The sequence below is a fragment of the Dasypus novemcinctus genome, chromosome 21, assembly GCF_030445035.2.
Source record: "Dasypus novemcinctus isolate mDasNov1 chromosome 21, mDasNov1.1.hap2, whole genome shotgun sequence".
NCBI lineage: Eukaryota > Metazoa > Chordata > Mammalia > Cingulata > Dasypodidae > Dasypus > Dasypus novemcinctus.
This window is the reverse complement of record NC_080693.1, coordinates 14020788-14035232: the sequence shown is the minus strand read 5'-3', so window position 1 is coordinate 14035232 and position 14445 is coordinate 14020788.

Genomic DNA, 14445 nt, shown 5'->3' with positions numbered 1-14445 from the left:
CGTCTCTAAACTTTCCATTATGGAAGATGAAGATAGGGGCTCTTCCTCCTCCCCCACGACGCGCGCCAGCACCCCTCCGGAGCTCCCACGCCCGTTAGAATTAGGTCGCGGCTTGGGTTAGACAAAGTGTCAGCCACGGAGCCGCACGGCTCGAATCGCCCTCCAAGAAAGAGCTTGTTGTTGGGCGGTGAGCAGCGCGCTCCGCTGCAGCCCCCGTGCAGCCCCTTTGGGACCCCGGGGCATCGTTGGAGCAGAGCCGGGCCCTTCCCAGGCAGCCTCCGGCTCCAGCTGGTTCAGCACCGCGGGGGGCCGGGGCCAGGCCACCCCTGCCCAACACGCAACCCCCGTGTCAGCCCGTCCCTGTTCCAGAGCTCTCCACTGGATCACCCAAGGCACTTTTCACATCTGCTTCGTAATCTGAGGCTCTTCCTGCTCTCTTTGCTTTCTCCCCCTTCTTCCTTCACGGGCATCGCTCCCTAGTAAATTTCTTGCACCCCTGAATCTGCCCCAGGTCTGCTTCCTGCAAGCCCAAGTTCACGCCACTCACAGCAAAGCCGGCAAGTGTGCTCTGATGAGCCTCTCTTTTCCTGCACAACTTTTTGTTTGCTCTTGGAGCTAAACCTGATTGTTTTTTTAATGTGCTTCTCAGGACTTCAACCCCACACCTTCTGCCAGTTGTCTAAAGCTACTTTCAGTTCTTTCATGTGCATCGTGTGTCCCACCAATTTCATCTGCTAGAAGAAATTGCTCCAGGGGCCTCCTGTCCTGCTCCAGTCCTGTCTGGCTGCCTTTTCTGCCCAGTGCATTCTAGACACTCCCATTTACATCATCTCCAGATCCTCAATAGCTTCCTCCAGAGAGGGATTTCCTGTTTCTTGTGTTTCATGATGTTGTCTTTCTTGATTTTCTCTCGTTTCAGTAGAGCATATCTTCTAACCTTCCCGAGAAAGGGTGTATAAGAAGTAAACTTATTGAGACTTTTCATGCTTGGAAATGCTTTATTTTCCTTCTTCCTTGATGTTTAGTTTGGCTGGGTATAAAGCGAAGTTTGGAAGTAATTTGTCTCCAGGTCTTTCAAGGGCACTGATCCATTGTTTCCCAGCTTCCAGTGTTGCTGTTGAGAAGTCTGCAATCAGTCTGATTCCCTGCCCTTTGTACAAGATGCATTTTCCCCCCTCTTGGAAGCTTACAGGATTTTATCTTTATGATTACATGGTTTGATGAGGATGTATTTTCATCCATTTTTTCTGGGTTCTTGGTGAGCCCTTTCATTCTGCAAAGTCTTGTCTCTTAGATCTAGGAAATTTTCTTGAATGACATCATTGATGTTTTCTTTCCCTCCATTTTCTCTGTTCTTGCTTCCTGTCACTCCTAAAACTCTGATGGTAACTCTCCTAAAGGGATGAGCTGCATTTTCCTATCTTTTACCTTCTATTTTCTATCTCATTGCTCTTGGGGATTTCTTCAATTTTATCTTCTAATTTCTACTTTAGCATATATAAGTATATTTATGATACAATATACAAGATAATATATGTATAAATGCATTGTGCCAACAATATAGTATATGAAGCATATAATACATATATCATTTTCATGGGATCATTTTTGTTCTCTGAATATTGCTTTTTTATTGCATCCTGTTTCTGTTGTACGACGCAGTTCTCTTATTTATCTGAGGATGTTAATGAGGTGGTTGTTAATTTTTTTTTAGGAGGCACTGGGGGGGTTGAACCTATGACTTCGTACGTGTGAAGCAGGTGCTCAACCGCTGAGCTACACCCGCACTTCAAATTTTTGAAGTTTTCTTCTTCCCGTAGCATCCTTGTTTCTTCCACGTTGCTTTTATCTATTTGTTCATTTTGGTCTCTTTTTCCTTGGAGATTTTGCCAGATTTCTGGTGGTATCTAGGCTATTTCAGAGCATTCGGGGCTGCTGTCCTGGGGATCTCACCCACCCGGCGTTTTGTTCTTTCTGGCTGGCCTTCCTAGTTCTCATCGCTGGGTCTTCCTCATGGGCTGCTCTGCACCCAGAGGCTGCCCCTGCCCGGATGTCTTTTGGGTGTCTTCAGTCCAGCATGTTCTGGAACAATTCTTCATCTCCTCCCCAAATGCTCCTCCCCTAGTTCTCTCCATCTGGTGGACCTCCAGGTACTGAACCCCTCAACCGGAAGCCTCACTTGCAGCCAGAATCCTTTCTTTCCATCACCTCCCACCTCTCTGGGCGCCCCCCCCCCCAGGGCTCACTCAGGCCTCATCTCTCTTCCCGAGTTCCACTGCTCTCCCCCCTCCCAGGCCCCCCGCCTCCCACGCCTCCCCGGCTGGTCCCCTTTTCACTGTTGCAGCCCCTGTACCTCGCGGGCCTCATCTCTTCCTTGCTGAAAATGCACCGGCGGCTGCGTCTCAATCCCTTTTCTGGCCTTCAAGGTCATGGCCCAGCCTCCCTCTCAGCCCTCTGTTTGCAGTCCCTGGAGGATGTCCTGTGACTTCAGACCTCAAGCCTTTTGTCTGAGCTCTTCCCCCGTGGGTCCGCCCTTCCCTTCTTTCTTTGCAGGTTAATGTTTTCATTTTTAAAAAATGTTTTCTAATGAAATGGAATTCCCATCACTTAAAGTTCACTGCTTTAAAGTATACAGTGGAGTGGCTTTTCATATCACTGTGGAATTGTGCAACACCCCGTACGATCTAATTCCAGAATATTTTTCCATCTCCCTCCTGGAGCCCTTGTCCTCATCGGCAGTCACTGTCCATTCGCCCCTCACTCAGCCCCTCTCAGCCACATCTATTTTCTGTCTCTATAGATTTGCCTGTTCTGGACATTTCGTATAAATGGAACCGAACAGCATGTGACCTTTTGCGTCCGGTTTATTTCACTCAGCGTGATGTCGCGAAGGTTCAGCCACGTTGTGGCATGGTCAGGCTTCATTCCCCTTGACAGCTGGATGACACACCAGTGCATGGATATGCATGTACCGCATGCTGTTGATCCACTCACGGGCTGGTGGGTATTTGCATTGCTTCTACTTTTTGGCTATTACGAACAATGCTTCTGTGAACATTTATGTACAAGTTGTTGCACAGAACTCTGTTTTCAGTTCTCTTGGTCATTGTGAAGGTTTGACGCTGTAGGGACCCCAGGAAAGCATGTTCTTACAGCTGACCCATTCCTGGGGTGTCAGCCTCCTAAGCAGGACCTTCTGATGAGGTCCCTGCAGTTATGGTGTGGCTCAGGTGGGCCTTACTCCCCGTATTGGAGCCCTTCCTCAGTGGGGTGGCTATGGAGGGAAAGAAAGCCGTGGGCGCCAGCGGGCTGGAGGCGGCAAAGCCCAGTGGGGGAGGGGAGCCCAGCGGGCGCTGCCGTGCTCCCTGCCGCTGACGGAGGACCCGGGGCCCCTGGCAGCCGGTCTTGGGAAGAAAGCACTGCCTGATGCCGTCTTGGTTTGGACATTTTTCTCAGCCTGGAAACTGTAAGCTTGTAAATGAATGAATTCCCATCGTAAAAGCCAACCCGTTTCCGGCATGTTGCTCTCAGCAGCCCGGCAGACTGAAACAGGGACATATTAGGAGTGGCATTGCTGGGTCATGTGGTAACGCTGTGTGTAACTTTTCCAGGAACAGAACAGTTTTCCACAGCGGCTCTGCCATTTTACATTCCCACCAACAGTCGTGAGGGTTCCAATTTCTCCGTGCCCTCATCCACACTTGCTATTTTCCTTTTTTAAAATTTTAAGCAGCCACCCTAGAGGGCAGGAAGGGGTATCTTGTGGTGGCAGTTAATGCTTTCTTGTCCTTCAAAGCTGAGCACAGGTCACCTCCTCTGGGAAGCCTGCCCTGCCTCTGGCTTGATTAAGGTACCCTCAGGGTTCTCACACCCTCTGTTATGAAGACTGTGCATTAGTATTGTCCATTCGTTCACGAGAGGCACTCACGCTCTCATGTTTGTACCGTTCACCACAGTCCATTTTCCACCGCACGCTGCACAATGTTACGCAATCCCTTGCCTTGTACAGTCCATCCAGAGTACACTCGGCGGCTCTCGCCGTCATCACAGAGCTGTGCAGTCATCATCTCAGCAAATTTTTGAACCTTTTCCTTAGTCCAAAAGGAAAATCCCATACCCGCCTCTTACCGACCCTTAGTGTAGATACGGTACCTTCTTCGACACGGATGCAAGACGTTACAATATCGCTGTTAACGCTAATCCATAAATTACATTCCTTGTATTTTCCCCATGCATCACCGGAGTCTTACCACCTTGCAGGAGTGACGTACATTTGTTCTAGTTCCCAGAAGGACTTGCTTGTGCTTGTACTCTTCGCCGCAGTCCCCAGCCGCCTCTGGGTACACCGTGTGATTTCAGGCCCTAGATTGTTCTCTAGCTTTCTTTCGGTTGACATTGCCGTCCCTCGACTGCCCCTTCCAGCCCCGGGCCCCTTAATAAGCCAGCGCGTGAGCGCCACTCTCCCTCCTGCGTTACCATCCTCTCCACCCGTTCCTGGTGCTGTCTCGGGGGGGGAAGGGACACCGTCTCCTTCAGCTCCAGAAGCCTGGGGTTCGCTGTCAGAAGCACCCAGGAGAGACCAGCCCCTCGGTGTCCAGCGGGGGCGACGCACGGGCCCTCTCGCGCACCCTTGTGAGGGTGACCCACCTGCCTCGGTCTGGAGGCACCAGGGTCCCGGTTTCCCACGGGCGCCGGGCAGTTCCGGCAGTGCCCGAGTCTTCCACCAGGTGGCGCTCCGTGCCCGGCGTTGGGGCTGAAGGTTTTCGAGAAGGGCGGCGGATGGGGAGATGCCAGGCTTGGGGGCCCGGGTGTGAGCAGACCCCCCGGGCAGCAGCTGCGAGCGGGGGCAGCGTGGCCTCGGGGGCGGGCCGGGGCAGCCCCGGGGGCCCGCCTCGCCTCTGCCACCCTCTACCGCGGGATCCTGAGCCGGCCCCCTCCCTGGGTGCCTGTTTCCTTACCCCTAACCCCGGAGGGGCACCCTCCTGAGATCTGGGGCAGAGGCTGACGAGGTGGCCCACGGTGCCCGCGTGGGAGAGGAAGGCGATGACAAAAACGGCGGCCCTTGTTAACGGTGCCCCAGGGGGAGTCATTACGTGGCCTTCAGAAGCCACCAGAGCCAAACACTTAATGTCTAAATGGCCCCCAGAGCCTTTGTCCGTTCCCCCCCCCCCTTTTTTTTTAATCTACGTCAAAGACAGACAGACTTTCACAGCCTCCTGGGTCGCCCTGGGCGGCTCGTACAGACCTGCAGGGCTCCTGTAGAATTTTGGTTTCTTCGCTCAAGTAGATGATCTCTTGACGCCAGTTCCGGAGACATTGGCCTTTTGGAAAACTCGGTGCTCTTTTCCCCTTTGTGGTTCGCCCTTCTCATTTGTTTTGTTGATACCGGTAGTAGAGATTCTGAAATTCCCAGAAGCGTCGGCTGTAGCCTGTGAAATTTTCTGCAGTCCCATTCCCAGGGGTGGGCACTCTTCAGAATTCAGTGCGATTCCCTCAGGATTCTTCCTAAGCTGTGCTTAATCCCACATGTACGGCGAAGCTGGTATGACTTTTGAGAAATGAAAGTATACTGGTTCATTCATTCATCCGTTCATTCTCTGTCGGGGACGCTTAGCCCGGGGGCACCGTGGGAAACGAGGCACTTTAAAACTCCGGCCCCAGGGAGCTTGCGCTCTGGTTGGGAATGGCGAACACTGAACCAGCTGCCCCGTGGCACCTGGGAAAGCAGAATCAAGGGTTGGAATGTGTATGTGGTTCCGGCGGCTGCTATAACAAAGTCTCCCCCATCGGGCGGCTTAAAACGACAGAGCTTTATTCTCTCGTTGTTCTGGAGACCAGAGGTCCAAAATCAGTATCACTGGGTCTAAATGAAGTGTTGACTGGGCCGTACTCCCCGCCAGAGGCTCTAGGAGAAAACCCACTCCTGGCCTCTCCCCGCACTGGTGGCCGTGTCACTTCAAAGCCAGCTCCTCCAGGTCTCTGTGCGCCATCTTCACGTCACCTTCTCTTCTGTGTCCATCAAGTCTCCCTCTGACTGTCTCTTACCAGGATACATGTGGCTGCATTTAGGGCCTGCCCTGACAACCCAGAACAGTCTCCTCATCGCAGGAGCCTCAATTAATCACAGCTGCCAAGAGCCTTCTTTTTGCCATCTAAGGGAACGCTCTCGGAGTCCAGGGCTCAGACTGTGGCTGCCTTTTTTTTTTTTTTTTTAGTTTAAACCATATTTCAAATTAAAAAAATAAAATAGCAGACAACAGGCAGCACAACAGTTATGGAAGCATTACTCCTAAAAAGTTCTGTCCAGGCACTTTTATCTCATCACAAACTCAGCTGCTCCTCTACTGTTCACATAGATACATAGATGAACACAGAATAGTTAAATGACCTGGTCAAGGCCACCTTGATAATGGAAAAAGAAGAGGAAAAAAATGCTTAATTGTATTAATTTCTCATCAAACCAAACCTCATATTCTTTTTTTTTTAAAGATTTACTTTTTATTTATTTCTCTCCCCCCTCCCCCCCAGTTGTCTGCTCTCTGTGTCCATTCACTGTGTGTTCTTCTGTGTCCGCTTGTATTCTTGTCAGCAGCACCGGGAATCTGTGTTTCTTTTTGTTGCGTCATCTTGCTGTGTCAGCTCTCCGTGTGTGCGGAGCCATTCCTAGGCAGGCTGCACTCTCTTTAGCGCTGGGCGGCTCTCCTTACGGGGCGCACTCCTTGTGCGTGGGGCTCCCCTATGCGGGGGACACCCCTGCGTGGCAGGGCACTCCTTGCGCACATCAGCACTGCGCATGGGCCAGCTCCACACGGGTCAGGAGGCCCGGGGTCTGAACCTGGACCTCCCATGTGATAGGCAGACGCTCAATCAGTTGAGCCAAATCTGCTTCCCCACATTATTTTTTTAGACCTTTAGCTTTAATATAATACCTTCTTTGCTACAAAAACACTACAATATTAACTAAAGTCTGTAAGTGCATTTGTTGTATCTTTCCCCGTGCGACACCACCTCCTTTCCACCTTGTAGAGCATTCCTGTATTGTTATTATATTATTCCTGTATTATCTCATTAACCACAGTCTTTATCCACCACCCAAATACGCCGTGGCGACCTTTTGGGGAACTGTTTTTCAGCTGAGCACAGACAGTGAGAAGGGTGGGGAAAGACCTGCAGGCGAGGAGATGAAATGGGCAGAGAGGCCTCACCGCAGGACCTGGCACCCAGCAGGTGTGCAGACCAACAAATGAACGACTGGGGAGCAGATGTGGCTCCTGCAGTTGAGCACCTGCCTCCCACATGGGCGGTCCCAAGTTCGGTTCCAGCGCCTCCTAAAAAGAAAAACAAATGAACAACAAACAATGAGCAGACAACGAGCAAAAACAACAAGCAGACAATGAGCAAAAACAAACAGGGAAGCGGATGTGGCTCAAGCAGTTGAGAACCTGCCTCCTGCACGGGAGGTCCTGGGTTCGGTTCCTGGTACCTCCTAAAGAAAGAAACAAACAAGAAAACAGATGAGGGAGCTAACTCAGGGGAGCTGATTTAAAAATAAAGAAATATATAAATGAATGACCGATGGCTCTCTCTCAGGTGCTGTGGCTTGCAACCAAATACTGGCTGAAGTCCCAAACAGTGAGACACATGGAGCAAGGATATGGCGCTGGGTGCACTTTTTTGGCCAAAGTGGAGGGTCTCCTTGGGACCATCTGCCAGGGTTCCTTCCTGCCACCAGTGTTAACCCTTCCCCGTCTTCAGAGAGTCAAGGGCAACTGCGGCCAGATGCCCTGTACCCAGGGAAGGAACAGAGACTTGGTGTTGGCAGGGCCTGGTTTCTGTCCCAGCTTCGTGCCTCCTATGAGCTGTGTGACCCCAGCCCAGCTGCCTCCCTCTCTGATCATTGAAAGCCGCCCACCTCCCAGGCCAGGGGTCTCTGCCAGGCCCTCCCTGGCATTCTCAGGCAAGTCGGGCCTCCTGGCCATGCAGTCCAAACACCTCTCGGCCCCAGCTGTCTGCTCCCGGCAGGTCCCCAGGCTGCCTGCAAGCACGTGGGCCAAGCTGGAAAGCGAGCCGCCAGCGGCCGGTGGAGCCAGGCCAGATGCCCCTGAGCCCGTTTCCCGGAGCCTGCTGCCGAAGGCCGAGCCGGGACGGGGGAGTGGGGGGCTCTAGATGTGAGGCGCCTTCTCCCCGCTGCTTTCCAGCCCCGGGAGGCTGGGCTGGGGGCACCTGGGACTGCAGCTGGTCCCCCCCAAAAAGGCCTGCTCGGAACTGATCCCAGCCGCCAGCATATTGATCGTCGTCGGCGTTTGATGAGAACTTTCGTGGGCCGGGCACGGCTCCAACTCTTCCCCTGGATTCTCTCACCTCATCCTCGTCACTGCTCTGCGGGGTGTTCCCGCCCTCACTTTAGAGATGATGTGGGCGGGTTCCGTCACCCGCCCCAGCCCCCACAGCCGGGAAGTCACAGAGTCCTGAGCTGGACCCAGGCCTGTCTGAAAGCTCCTGTTCTCAGCCCAGATGCTACGGGTGCCCCCGGGCGCCCATGTTCCTGCATCTGGCTCCCAACACCAAGCCTGTGCCCCTCTGACTGTGAGAGGGGCAGATGCAATGCCAGGGAATTCACACACCCCCGGAGAAGCACTCAACAGTGACCGAAGGGAGTTGGTGCATAAATATCTCACCCCCCTGGGAGATGCATGGCCTCCTCTGTCTCCCAGAGGTGCTCCGTGGGATCGGGCTCTGGTTGCCCACAGCAGCTACTGCCTCAATGGCTCATTCTCTCCTGGCTCCTTCCTTCCTATCCCACTTCCCCAGTTCCTCCCAGCTCGTTCTGGCTCCCCTCTCCAATAAACCACGGGCCTGGAATCCTTGTCTCGGGGTCTTCTCCCAGCTTGGACACCTCCACTGAGCCCCACGGCTCTGGGCCCACCCCTCCAGGGTCTGCTTCACCCCCTCTCCCTAAGCAGCCCCCTTGACCGTCAAGGAGACAGAGCGTCGCTGCCTAAACTCTAGCTGGAAACGAGGCCCAGCTGGCAGGGGTGGGGGCCTCCAGCTCAAGCACAGCCCTGCGGCTTGGGTGGTCCTGCAGCCCCCGCGATCGTCCTGCTTTCCCAGGACGTGCTCAGGGTGTACCAGGAATGTACGTTCTCAGCGGCTGCCCCCGCGTGCCCTCCCAGCTGAGTTACAGCGACCCCGGCCGGGGCGCAGTGTCCCCCCGGGTGGCCGCGGGAGCCGCCCGCTGTACCGGCCTGAAAGCACGCGGTCCGCTCTCTTCCCAGAAGTGGTTGCTCTTGACGGGTGCTGGCTGCCAGGGGCGGGGGCGACGGCGCGGGCCGTGCCGAGCCCCCCCGTGGCGGCCCCTCGAGCTGCCGCGGGCCAGCTGAGCCCTGCCGCGCCCGTCCCGGTCACCCTTTGGCCTCCCGGCTCGGCCGGTGCCGGGGAAACTGCAGTCCTGGGGGCGCCCAGTGGCCTGCTCGGCCCCTCAGGGAAGGCCGGGAAACTGGGGGGCCCTCTAGTGTGGACCGCCCCGCTCTCGAGGGATCCCCTGACCCTGACATTCCAGGGTGCCCTGGGGACGGGAGCGGGGGTCCTAGATGGTGAGAGAAGGTGCTAACAGGTGTGCAGTGCTGGCGGGTGCCGCTCTCAGGGCCACAAGGAGAAACGCCTACGTGGCATCTTGCTCTCCTGGGGCTGTCGGCGCAAAGCCCCACGCGGGGGGGCCCGAAGCCACGGAAATATATTCTCTGGCAGATCTGGAGGCCGGAAGCCCAAATCCCAGGCGTGGACAGGGCCGGCCCCTCTGAGGCCCTGGGCGAAGCTTCCCGGGCTCCGGCTGCTGCCCACCTCGGCCTGCCCTGGCTGTGGGGGGCCACCGCGGGCTCCCCTCCTCACGCCCCCCGCCCTCTTCCCTCTGGGCTTCTTTCCCTCTGGTCATAGTGGCCCCCGGCCGCGCTGGGAGCACGCCCTGCCGCGCCAGGCCCACGCCGTAGCCCGTCACGTCCGCAGCGACTCAGGTGCTGCGGTGAGGACCTCGGCGCGTCTCTTTTGGGGGGATTCCATCCAACCCACGACACCTGCACGGTTTTTTGTGTTGTTTGTTTATTGGTTTGGCTCGGGAGGTACCGGGGATTGAACCTGGGTCCTCGTAGCTGGGAAGCAGGCGCTCAAACCACCGAGCCACCCGCCCCGGGATTTGTTTTTTTTTTCTCAAGATTTATTTATTTATTTCTCTTCCCTCCCCGTCCCCCCCGTGTCTGTTCTGTGTCTATTTGCTGTGTGTTCTTCTTTGTCCGCTTCTGTTGTCAGCGGCACGGGAATCTGTGTCTCTTTTTGTTGCGTCACCTTGCTGTGTCAGCTCTCCGTGTGTGCAGCGCCATTCCTGGGCAGGCTGCACTTTCTTTCGCGCTGGGCGGCTCTCCTTATGGGGCGCACTCCTTGCACGTGGGGCTCCCCTACGCGGGGGACACCCCTGCGTGGCAGGGCACTCCTTGCGCGCATCAGCGCTGCGCATGGCCAGCTCCACACGGGTCAAGGAGGCCCGGGGTTTGAACCGCGGACCTCCCATGTGGTAGACGGACGCCCTAACCACTGGGCCAAGTCGGCGTCCCTTGAGAGAAGCTGACGGTGGGCCTTTCCCCTCCTAGTATCGGCCCCCGGCAGGGCTTCTGGAACATTCACACGCACACGCATCCCCTGGGGAGTCTTGATAAAATGCAGAGTCTGGTTTGGGAGGTCTGGGGGCGCCCGGAGCCTGCGTCTAACCAGCCCCCCGAGCAGCTGATGCCACAGGCCTGAAGGCTCCGTCCCATGTGCTCCGGGGGCGTGTTCTGGAACGTTCTCAGCAGCCAAAGCTGGACGCCGCCCAAATAGCCACTGGCAGGAGACTGGCTAAGCGAGCACGAGCCAGTTGGGGAACCGTCTGCTCTGCTCCCCAAGAGGAGGTGCAGGCCCGCCCGAGGCCCGCGGGGGCAGAGCTGGAGCCCTCCAGGGCTGGATCCTTAGGGCCGAGGGTCCGGCATCTGAGCCTCCAGCCGGAGCCTCCAGGCGAACGGGGTGAAGAAGGGAAGCCCCTGGCCCTGCCCGCTGGGCTCTCGGGATGCCCTTTGGGTTTCTGGCTGCTGGTGACGTTGCATTCCCAACATTCCCGTTCCCAGCTGGAGAGAGCATGTGGGTGCTCTGAGAGCCAAAACGCGGGGAGCATCTCCACCTGGGACTGTGCTTCAAATTCCAGCGCGGCTGTGCGACCTTGAACAAGTCGCCGGACCTCTCTGAGTCGGTTTCCCACCCCAGAGGGCTGCTCTGGGAACTCCATCACGCTCCCAGCCCTGGGCGGGTTTCCCCCCCCCGACGGCCGCACAAGGGCCCCCCCAGGCTGTCTTGGGAGCAGGCCGCGGCGCACCGGGTAGAGGGAGGCGGGCTGGGCGCTGCTCCCTCCCCTGCCCCTCTGGCTGGCGGGCACAGGAGGCCCTGAGCCAGGGCCGAGGAGCCGCAGGAGGCGAGGCGACTGTGGGCAGAGGCGGGAAAGGGCTGGAGGACAACTGCCCTTTGCACAGAGCAGCGAACGGCCCCGCGAGGGGGAGCGCTTTGCCGTGACCCCTGCGACGGGCGGACGGGACAGCACTCAGCCTCGCCCCCCACCCCTGGTCCTTCCCAGCCAGCTTCTTGGCCCAAGTCTGGGACGCGTCCTCAGGGCTGGGCCCAGGGAGCCCACGACCCGGCCCCTCTCCCCGCCTCACTCGTCCCTCTCTGCCTCGCCCACTCCCCTCCAGCCCCTCCAGCCTTGTGGCTGTTTCGGCCTTTGGGCTGCTGTGCTTGCCATTCCACCTCCTCGTCTTCTGTTCCCCTCGCCTCCGTCAGGGTCCCCCAGAGAGACGGAGCCCACGGGAGAGGGGAATGTACACGAGGAGGTTTCTTTCAGCAAAATGGCGCCCACCATTGTGGCGAGCCTGGACTGTGGAGGGCAGGGCCGCAGGAGAGAAACTCAGACAGCGGCTGACGCCGCGAGTCTTGAGGTGGGGTTTCTCCTTCTTTCCAGAATCCTCAGACGCCAGTCTATCCGCGAAAATCCCTTCCCGGCTTGGGGAGCCCATGTGCCTCCGGGGTTGAGGGCCGGCCTCCCTCCTACGAGGTCCTGGGTTCGATCCCAGGCCCCAGTACCTCAAAACCAACCAAACCAAACCAAACCAAAAATTACCTTCCCAGGAACGTCTCGGCCAGGGCTCGGCCCAACTGCGGGCACCGCTGCCCAGCCACGGCGACAACCGACCGTCACACCCTTCGTCTTTTTTTTTAAGATTTATTTTATTTATTTCTCTCCCCTTCCCCCCGTTGTCTGCTCTCTGTGTCCATTTGCCGTGTGTTCTTCCGCGTCCGCTTGCATTATCCGGCGGTGCTGGGAAACTGCATCTCTTTTTTTGTTGCATCATCTTGCTGCGTCAGCTCTCCATGTGTGTGGCGCCACACCCGGGCCGGCTGCGCTTTCTTCATGCGGGGTGCACTCCTTGCGCGTGGGGCTCCCCTACGCGGGGGACACCCCTGCGTGGCAGGGCACTCCTTGCGCGCATCAGCACTGCACATGGGCCAGCTCCACATGGGTCAAGGAGGCCCGGGGTTTGAACCGCGGACCTCCCATGTGGTGGACGGACGCCCTAACCACTGGGCCAAGCCCGCTTCCCCGTTTCATTTGTTTGCGCGTGAATGTCCCCTTCCTCTGCAGTTCCCCCTGCCGCCCCGTCTAGAGCCTCCCGAGTGGGCCCTGCTGTTTGATCTCAGCTGAAGGTCTGTGAGAATGCGGAGCGCCTCTTGGTGTGGTTTTAAGCCGCTGCCCACCCCTCGCCGTTTCTTTCACGTCCACCTGGCACTGATGTTCTCTCTCCACGGCTGTGGGCACCTGCTTCTCACTGGAACCCCAGGTGCCCCCAACACATTCTCCTTCCTCTTCCCCCAGGGAGGGGCGGCTGCTGGGGACAGGCTCGTGCCCCCCAGGAAGGAAGGCTGACGCCTGGCGCTGTGGGTGTGGATCCTTCCGTCAACAGGACCCCTGAAGATGGTCTCGGCTAAGGGTGGGCCTTGACCCAACGCCGCCTGCGTCCTGATAAGCAAAGGGCATCAGACCTGGGAGGAGGCGCCGCCGGGGCAGCCAGAAGCTGGAGGCCACGGGCAGTGGGAGGAGAAAGACGCGCCGCGTGCACAGCCGTGACGGGGAAACCAGAGAGGGCCGCCGGCTGGTACGGACCTTGGGAGAAAGCCAGCTTTCCGGCCTCCGAAACCACGAGCCGATACATTCCGGTCGTCAAGCCAAGCCGTTGTGTGTTACTTGTTTTAGCAGCCAGAAGAATATCCAGGACTTGAAGTCTCCCGGGATCCCCCAGAGACTTGCATCTTCTTCTGGGGCAAGGGTTGGTGAGTTTCTGGTTGTGCACAGGGCAGTTAAGTCATGTTACAGGAATCATGGGACCTGTTATTGCCTTATTTGGAGAGTAAATGTGGTTTAAGGAGATGTGTATGAATGCCAAGGGGGGGGGGGTGCAGAGAGAAGGGGGGTGTGTATTTGTAAAAATGAAAATATAACAAATATATAAAAAGGAGATGTGTGTGAGTGCCAAGTTGACAAGGAGTGATGGTTAATTTCATGTGTCAGCTTGACCAGGTTATGGTATCTAGTTGTTTGGTCAAGCAGGCAGTGGCCTCTGATTGCCACTGTGAGGGTACTTCAGAGATGGGTTAGCACCTGTAGTCAGTGTATTGCATCTACAGTTGATTGCATCTACACTCAACAGAGGAGGTGACCCTCAGCTGTGAGGGAAGTTTCCTCATCTAATCAATTAGAGGTCTCAAGGCAGAACTGAGAATTTCAGAAGTCAGGGAAAAGAATTTCTGCCACTTCAGCCCACCAGTTTGTCCTGGGGAATTTAATTTCATCGTAATTGGAGTTTCCAGCTTGCCACAGGCACTCTGGAATTTGGACTCTCCACTCCCCATGGTTGCAGGATCCAATTCCTATAGTCAATAAATAAATCCAGTTCCTAATATCTATTCCTATACGTCTTGTCAGTTCTGTTTCATGGTCTGAGGACACAGATTCCCAGCCTAGCTTACCCCAGGGCTGGGGGCTTAGTAGGTGCTTGACAGAGGCTGGCTTCACTGCCACTGCAGGCAGGATGGGAACGACTCGGTGCCACCGAGGAGTGGGGAGCTGGGCCCCCCTCGAGCATGGCTGGTGGGAGTGGAGGTGGGTGGCCAGGGAGGGCGGCTGAGCTGACGCTGTGCCCCCCACGTGACCCGGCGGTTTCCTTCCTGGGTCAATCTATCCTGGAGTAGAAGTTCTCAAACTGAGTCTGAGGCAGAATCGTCTAGAAGACTTATTCCTATACAGACTGCTGGACCCCAGCAGGTCCACTGTGCAGCCTTAGAATTTATTTTTTTATTTTTTTAGATTTATTTTTTTTA